At 35.5% G+C, this 8,854-nt stretch overlaps 1 pseudogene; it reads left to right on the top strand.

Annotated features, from left to right (window-relative positions):
• Nucleotides 1–541: 541 nt before the first annotated feature.
• Nucleotides 542–681, top strand: LOC130042247 (uncharacterized; annotated as a pseudogene).
• The last annotated feature ends 8,173 nt before the right edge of the window (nucleotides 682–8,854 follow it).

The following is an 8,854-nucleotide window of genomic DNA, read 5'->3' as shown; positions in this document are numbered from 1 at the left end:
AAAAACATTTGCTAAATTTTTCTGGGATAGAATATGCTAAAATTCTATTTACTTTGCAAATGATTCCTAAAGTTTAGTGAGTTGGTAATATTTTTAAATACAGATTTTAAGAGCATGCACGAAAGATGTTTGGTCTATAGTATAACTCAGGAGATAGTACAGCAGGTAAGATACTTGCCTTGAACTGGGCAAACTCAGGCCTATGGAGGTGCTCCACATGTTTCCCAAACCCAATCAGGAGTGATCCCTAAGCGAAGAGCCAAGAGTAAGCCTTGAGCAGTCAGGTGTGATCAAAAAACAAACAAGCAAAAAAGCATTTACACTTCTAAAAATTCCTGTGATACTGGTATTGCTGGTCCAGGGATTGATTTTAAGCAGTGTTGTTTTTACAGACATTATGTATGAACGACCATGAAAGAGCATTGCCAACACAACTGACAGTATAAGATAAGATTTTTAAAAGGGAAAGAACAAGGCTAATTGTAATATTAATAGAATTACTAGAATTAATATTTTCCATGTTATAAATATCATTGAGTTCGACATGTTTATTTAATGCATGTCATATTACTAACATAAAATCAGAAAATGACCTGGATATTAGTTTTAGGTTCGGATAAAAATGACATGCAATTATACTGCCATTCTTGACTATCAGGAGAAGATTGGTGTGTGGACTAATGATAAAAATTTCTAAGTTAAGCAAGTCTCCTATATTCTACAGAGGTATTATGTAATATAAAAGAAATATAATTTAGAAACTCAAGGAATAAATGCTAACTTACCTCTTTATTGAATATTCTGATCTGTATAAGTTTCTAATTCTGTTGCTTAAAGAGTATTTCTATTTTTAGGAAATGCACTGAAGTTTAAATAACTTGGGCAGTCATTTATGGTTACATTTTGAGAAGTAAATTTCAACATATAACCAATTTTTTGTGACATTCCCTCTGTTTTTTATGGCTCCAGCACTGCTCATTTTAAGGTAATTTAAATTAGGCTGATTTAATTTTCTAGGCAGGTTAAATTTTCTAGACCTATAGTTTAAAAATATAAAAAAATGAACAAAGTTGCATTAGAATTTTTTTCAGTATATAGACATTTTTGTTTCATCATATAAACCAAATATCATGACATGATGAAAACTATGTTTCTTGATGGGAATTTTTTAAATAAAGTTGAACATCAAAGGCATAAGAAGGAAAAAAACATTGAAAGCAAAATATTGCATTCAGTATGTAGAATGGGTATTGTAAAAACAAATGCCAATCCAACAATTAAACCCACACTGTAGAGATTGCCTTCACAGGTGGAGGGATTTTTCCATTACTGAAGATACTCCATACTTGACCTCTTTTCAAAATCTACCACCATAGGGTATAGCTAATGTCAGTGCTGTATAGTTGTGAGAAAAACACTAGTAACCATTCATGGATGACCAACTCATTCTCAGCCACAGCAGGTTTCTAAAAGTTATTAGGGTTTCTACTGACCAAGGGATCACTTAAATTTCCAAGAAAGAGCTCCTTAATGGGTCACTTCTCCAGTTATGTATAACATCTTTTCAGCTCCAACTCAGTTACGTATGTTTTGCTTTTATTATCAAGTTGAAAGTTAACACTTTTCTATTACCTAGTGATAAAATTTTACATTAAACTGGACAAGCAAATTTTAATACATCAATTTAATCATTCATAAGTCAATGTAAGGCTGGAGATAAATGATGATTTACTTCTACTCTGAAACAAATCTAGACTGATGTATTCTTTCATTTATTCATATAGTCACTTGATCAGCCTTAATCTCATTTGTACCAAATTTCTGCTACTGTTCTATGTTATCTTTGAGTATACACGAATGAAAACGACTGTTGGATAATGTACTTCTTAATGTCAATTAACAAATGATGGCCTGGGTCAAAAGAGAAGATTGTAATTTCTTGGCTTATTTTACGGTTAAGCAGGGAAATGTGCCTAATTCTGACTAACTGGTAATGATCAGAAAAGATTCAGGCCTCATTTGAACTAGAACACTTAACTGGTGTTACAAAACCCATCAAATTATTTCTGTTGTCATTAAAACAAATTATTCTTTGAAATACATTTTTGAAATAGCTAAATTAGTTCTTTGATCTTTCCATTTGCAAATCGTGTCTCTGGAAATACGTTCCTCTTGGTATGCATTGCAGAAGATCAGACTTTGATATAGCCCAGCACCCAAACTCTCCAGGAGTTTAAACCCTGCAGTGAAGTGAGAAGCACATGTATAAATATTGCTTTGTTCTGGGTCTGGGGAGATATTATGGGTGTTAAGACACTTATTCTGCATTCAACCAACTCTGCTGCAGTATAGCGCTACATATGATCCCTTGTAAACCTCCCTGAACTCCACTGGATGTGACCCAATTTCCCCCAAACCCCACCCCATAACCATCCCCCAAATGAAAGAGAAACGTTTATTGCCCATAACTTTCTGTTAACCTGAATACAATATATATTTGATCTTGTTGTTTTACACATAACTTTTTTCCCCATTCTCCTTCTTATTGATTAAAAAAAAGTTATTTGAGGTGGTATCTCTATCTTTCCACTCCACCTAAAAAGAAGTGGATAACAATTTTTACTGCTTCACTTGACTATATTATATTCTAAGAAAAAGAGAAAAGGATTAATGTTTACTCTATTATATATACTAACTACAGAAACTACGACAAAATTTTCAGGAACAATATAAAAATGTTATAACATTTATAATCAGTTCTATGTAGCACTGCACCGTCCTCCCATTGTTTATCCATTTGCTTGAGCAGGCTCAGTAACATCTCCATTGTGAGACTTGTTACTGGGTTTGGCATATCCAATATGTCTCGGGTAGCTTGCCAGGCTTTGCAGTGCGGGCGAGATACTCTCGGTAATTTGCTGGGGTTCTCCAAAAGGAGAAGAGGAATTGAACCCGATAGGCCGGCCCGGCTGCGTGCAAGGCAAATGCCCTACCCATTGTGCTATCGCTCTAGCCTCAGTTCTACGTACATGTAGTTTTTTAATTGATTCACCATGAGATATACAGTTACAAAGTTGTTCATGATTGGGTTTCAGTCATACAATTTTCTATCACCCATCCCTTCACCAGTTACATTTCCCACCACCAATGTCCTAAATTTCCCTACTGCCCCCTCCCCCAAGCCTGACTGACTCAATGGCAGGGACTTTGGGACTTTTCTTCTCTCTCTCTCTCTCTCTCTCTCTCTCTCTCTCTCTCTCTCTCTCTCTCTCTCTCTCTCTCTCTCTTTCTGCATTACTGTTTATAATACATATAATGAAAGGTTATTATATTTGTCCCCTTACCTACTTCTAGTGATTATTTCCAACTATCTTTGTCATTGTGGTCTCCTCTATCCTAGCTGCTCTCCCTCTACCCTACTTTTTCAAGATTCCAAGCGTGGATAGGTCCTTCTGGTCCTTGTTTCTACTGCTCCTGGGTACTAGTTTCATACTATGTTTATTTTTATATCCCACAAATGAGTTTGATTAATCTGTGTCTATCCCTCTCCCTCTGACTGATTTCACTCATTCCAATGCTCTCTGTCCCTCCATTCATAAGCGAATTTCATGACTTCATTTTTCTTGGTGGCTGCATAGTATTCTATTGTGTATATGTACTGTCCATCTGTCCTCAGGCACTTGGGTTATTTCCAGATTCTGGCTATTATGAATAGTGCAAAAATGAACATAGAAGTTTAGATGACTTTTCTCTTTTTTTTTTTTCTTTTTGGGTCACACCCGGCGATGCACAGGGGTTACTCCTGGCTCATGCACTCAGAAATTACTCCTGGTGGTGCTCGGGAAACCACCTGGGATGCTGGGAATCAAACCCGGGTCGGCTTGCATGCAAGGCAAACACCCTACCCACTGTACTATCACTCCAGCCTTATAGATGACTTTTCTCATGTGTGTTTTTGGAATATACCCTCTGGAGTATAATCCCAGAAGTGGTATTGCTGGATCATAGAGAAGCACAATTTCTTTTGAGGAATGCCCATATTGTTTTTCAAAAAGGCTGGACAGTCTATGCCATAATTTGAAAAGTGATAAAATAGAAGGTGAAAATTAAAATACGGTTAATAGTATGATAAAATAGAAAACCAAGTATAAAGTATATATTTATATACAAAATATATAAAGTAATTATACTTGCTGAATTAAAAGCATCTGTAATTCAAAGCAAGATTTAAATAAATGCAAATATCACTGCTATTGATTTTTCTGAAAATTCCTCAGCGGCTTTCTATTTTGTACAATATAAGAACCAAAAATCGAACATGGATTAAAAGCTTTAGAATGATGCAGAAATTCTTTATTTTCCTGACTTATTCTCACACTATTCTATTCTCACTAGTTTCTCATTTCAGTATTATTTTTTAGTTGAATATATTAGAGTTGAGTAAATAAGAAGTGAAGGCTCCTAAATTTAATTAATTTGTTGCATAGACTCCTAAATTTGGTTAATTTGATTATCAGTTTGGTTAAGAGAAAAGATATATATGATATTTAATTTTTGCGCAATTGCTTTCTTTACTTTCTGAGGGTATATAAATGTGTGATAAGTATCTCCCAATTTTTCAAGTTTCTGGAATGCATTATAATTTTTACATAAGAAATCATCACAGAATTCATCAACTTAAAACTATTATTTATTACTCCTAACAGACAGCAAATGCCTGTGACCATTTGCATGGTCCCCAACTATGAAGTTTGCCCAACTCCATATATGTCTCTTTATCTTTGAGCTAATTCACTAACATGAATATGTGATTTTTCAAATTATGGTAAAGGTAAAGGTAAAGGTAAAGGCCCTCCCGTTGATCGTCGATTTGCTCGAGTGGGCCCAGTAACGTCTCCATTGGAGACTTTGTTGTTACTGTGTTTGGCATATCGAATACTCTCGGTAGCTTGCCGGGCTCTCCGAGAGGGGCGGAGGAATCGAACTCGGGTCAGCCATGTAAAGCCATATTTATACACACAATATAGAATTACCGTTTTTAGTTTATAGTTCATAATTAAATATATGTGTATTTTTAATTTTTTAGTTTTATAAGCTGGTTCACAATATTTGATTACATTTAATATTCAGTAACCAATCCCACCACCATTTCACCTTGACACCACCATATTTGGGATGTTTCCATCCCAAGCCCCAAGTATATGTATATTTTAAAGAGATCTTCAAATGTTTAATTTTTTGCAAATTTAAAACTGTGTATGTACTGACAATTTCTCTCTCCTCCTGTTCATAATAACCACCACATTACTTTCCACTTCTTTAAATTCAAAAATACAGAATTATATTATTTGGAATAATAATAAAGAGAATAAAGGTTATCATTCAAAATAATACATTTAAAATGTGGTATTTAATTTAAGTTGTATTTGGTTTTATTAAGAATTTAGTAAGTTAATATCTTACTTCATAAGACTGAAATTGTTTCATTATAGGTCTCTATCACACTTTCACTCTTTATCATCAACGCACAGATATTTGTGTGATTTTTGTTTGCTGACTATTATGAATTGTGGTTCTGAAAGCAGAGGTATGTAAATATACATTTGATGTTCTGCTTTCTGTTGTTTGAATATAAATCCAAAGTGGGATTGCTATGTCTTTTTTTTCAAGACAGCTTCATATTTATTTTTATAGTAGTCAAGTTCTGATAATATTATAGCAAGTTAGACTCTATATAGCTTTTTTTGGAGGAGATGCCTTATAAAGAATATGAGTGCTGTGGCATATTTTAAAAGTATTCCTCTTTCTTTCCCTCGGTTAGATTTTTCTTTGATATTTACTGTGGGAAGTCCTGGGAGTAACTGTTAAAATATTGTGGAGTTCTTTCTATGAGTTATTCTCCCAGGGGATTTTTGCTCTTAGATTGGTCCTTAGTAAGCTTCTACAGATTCATCACTGGCAGTTAAGGTATGCCTTCCCTGATTTCCACTTGTGGATTTTCACACTAGAAAACAATGGCAAAAGAAAGAAAGAAAGAAAGAAAGAAAGAAAGAAAGAAAGAAAGAAAGAAAGAAAGAAAGAAAACAATGACTCACAATCTGTCTCTCTAGTCATGAAATGACAATTAATCCTGTGTAATTCTTTGTCTTCTGTGCCCGTTCCTCCCCCACCACATAAACAAAAAATTTTTCAGTTTTCCTTTAATTTATTGTTAGCATAAAGTGGCAAATTTCAAGTTTTTATATGTGAAAGCAGAAATCAGATTCAATACATTAACTTTTGAAATTTTGTTTGTAAATTAGCAAGATTTTATTTTTTGTACCTATGTATCATTGAACCTGATAATAAGTAATCGATGAATTTAATTCCATGCTTTCAACATTTGCCTTGTAAAACTTTGCCTCCATTCCTTGAGTGTACTTTAGTTATTGGGAGTGACATAATACATTTTTTTAAGCCTTCAATAATAGTTTTTGATTATGTCATTTCTTATTTGCACTAACTTCTGATTTCTACCAGAAGGGATATAGCTGAGTGGTAAAGCATTTGATTGCACTTACATCTCATTTTTAAAGCCAGAACAACATATCTTAGGATTTTATTATGATAGCAGCACATTTCTCGTTTCCATGTTTGGTATTGGTTTTCTTGATGAATGTCAAACACACCCAATTTCTACCAGAGATTAGTTGACCTAGAATAGACCAGATTGCAGGGTATCTGCTCTAGTATTTTTCTACTGGAAGCATGGGCTGGCTGGACTAGAAATATTTTTCTCTTGTGATTGCAATATAACAAGAGAGCAAGAGTAACGGCACAGTAATTTTAAATAATTTGTCGCTTTACTCCTGCTATATCCCACTGACTATTGCAAACCACATGACCAATCCTAAAGATTAATGTTGGGGTCCTTCCCCAAAAAAACAAAAGCTCAATTCAGTTTCAGAAAGCAATGCTGGGATATGTTTCAATGGTACAGCACATATCATGCATATATGATATCTGTTTGATCCTTGGCACCACAAAAGTCGTGGAAACAGGGATAGAAAAAAAAAGCAGCAAGATTTTGTAAACACGTTTTCCTTCTTGTATAGCCATAGTTAAAAATATGGAAAATGTCCCCCTGTCTTGTTCTAAAGGACAAGAAGAAAGAGAGGTAAATTTTTTTAAAAATCTGTATTTAGATTTATAGAAGCAAGGTTACAGAAGCAAAATTGTGCCTCAGGGATCCTGCCCTATGAGTAATTTATTGATCACTCTTGAGGCCCACCATTTTGCAATCACATCCTTTCTAAATATATATTTCCCTGTTAATTAATAACTCTTATTATGACACAGAGAAAGTATCAGAATGAATGCATCTGTTTATGTATAGCTTCAAGTGTGGGAATGTTTAAAACTTCCTGAGGTCTCCAGCAAAGTTCCCATTCCACAGAATGACAGCTCATCGAAAAAGATCAAGTTCTCTAGCCTTCTGTAATGCTGAAAATTTCCATCTCCCTTACCAAAAATAACATTAGCAATCCACAGTGAAATTGATAGCCCCCCTTCAGTTTCAGATCAGACGCTCCTCCCTTAATCTATTTCACCCAAAAGACCTTCACACATGTGTAAGTTGACCTCACAAATATAGAAAAACAAGGAAGCCCAAGTTCAGGCAAAGGGGATTAGGTTTTCATTAAGAGGTCAGTTATTCCCCCCTTTTCAATGATTCTGCACCAAAATTTTATAAGGAAATAAAAGTGTGCAACATAAGGTCCTTGGCAGTTCTGAGCTTTAGCTACACACTTGTTTCTTTGAAGTTTCTCTTTGTCCTCTTTTCAATAAGTTCACTTGGTGAATGGAAAATTTATAAATTATTATTCACATATTTCCAATAGCAGCAGAGAACTAGACCTTCCCAGCTCACACTGGAAATTGTTCCAATAAATATTTTTGAATAGCTATCTTAACTGTCACCAACTGTGAGCTCTTTGGCACTAATGCTGCAACGTGGGAAGATGCTGTCATTGACAACATTAATGAAGAATACAATCGACTGGTTCAACACCTCCATGATTGTGCGAGGAACACCAAGAGAGAAATAGCAACAAAAAAAGGCCTGTCTTCAAAAACTCTTCAGTTTATTCGCCAACATGGCTTGGCGCATGCCTCAGGCAACCACAAGCGAATGTCCAAGCTCACAAAGCAGTGCAGAGAAGCTATAAAGGAAGACCTCAAAGAGAGAAGAGCAGCAGTTCTGGTAGATGTGACAGAAGCCAGGAAAAACATTCAAAATGCCCGCGTGTCCTTTTCCAACTACAAGAGCAAGATGACTGCCCTTTGATGTCCTGATGGATCTATCAAATCTTCCAGAAGGGCAATGGAGAAGATTATCCATGACTTCTACTCATATCTCTTTGATAGCCACGTCCACCTGCACATATACCGCTCCCAATGTTCTCCCTTCAGAACTCCAACATGCCATTTCGTTGGTAAAGAAATGAATAGCACCTGGCCCAGACAACGTCAGACCTGAACATCTGAAGAACCTACCATCAGTACTTATTAATACACTGGCTCGGCTCTTCACATGCTATCTGTCTGAATGCAAGGCTCTGCCCAAAGAAAAAACAGCAGGACTGTACTACTGTACAAGAAGGGAGATATCCACGACATAGGCAACTATTGCCCAATCTGCCTATTGTCTGTCATCTAAAAGCTGTTCACTCGAGTCATCCTGAATAGTATTGGCAGAACACTGGATGAAGGACAACCATGTGAATAAGCCTGGTTCTGCAAAGGATTCAGCACGATCGACCATATCCACACGATAACCAAGCTCATTGAGTTTTCTCGGGAGTTCAAGATGCCG

This window comes from Sorex fumeus, unplaced genomic scaffold (genome assembly GCF_029834395.1).
Source record: "Sorex fumeus unplaced genomic scaffold, SorFum_2.1 ptg000098l, whole genome shotgun sequence".
Classification (NCBI taxonomy): Eukaryota; Metazoa; Chordata; class Mammalia; order Eulipotyphla; family Soricidae; genus Sorex; species Sorex fumeus.
The sequence above is the reverse complement of the archived record's forward strand: the minus strand, read 5'-3'. Positions and strand labels throughout refer to the sequence as shown.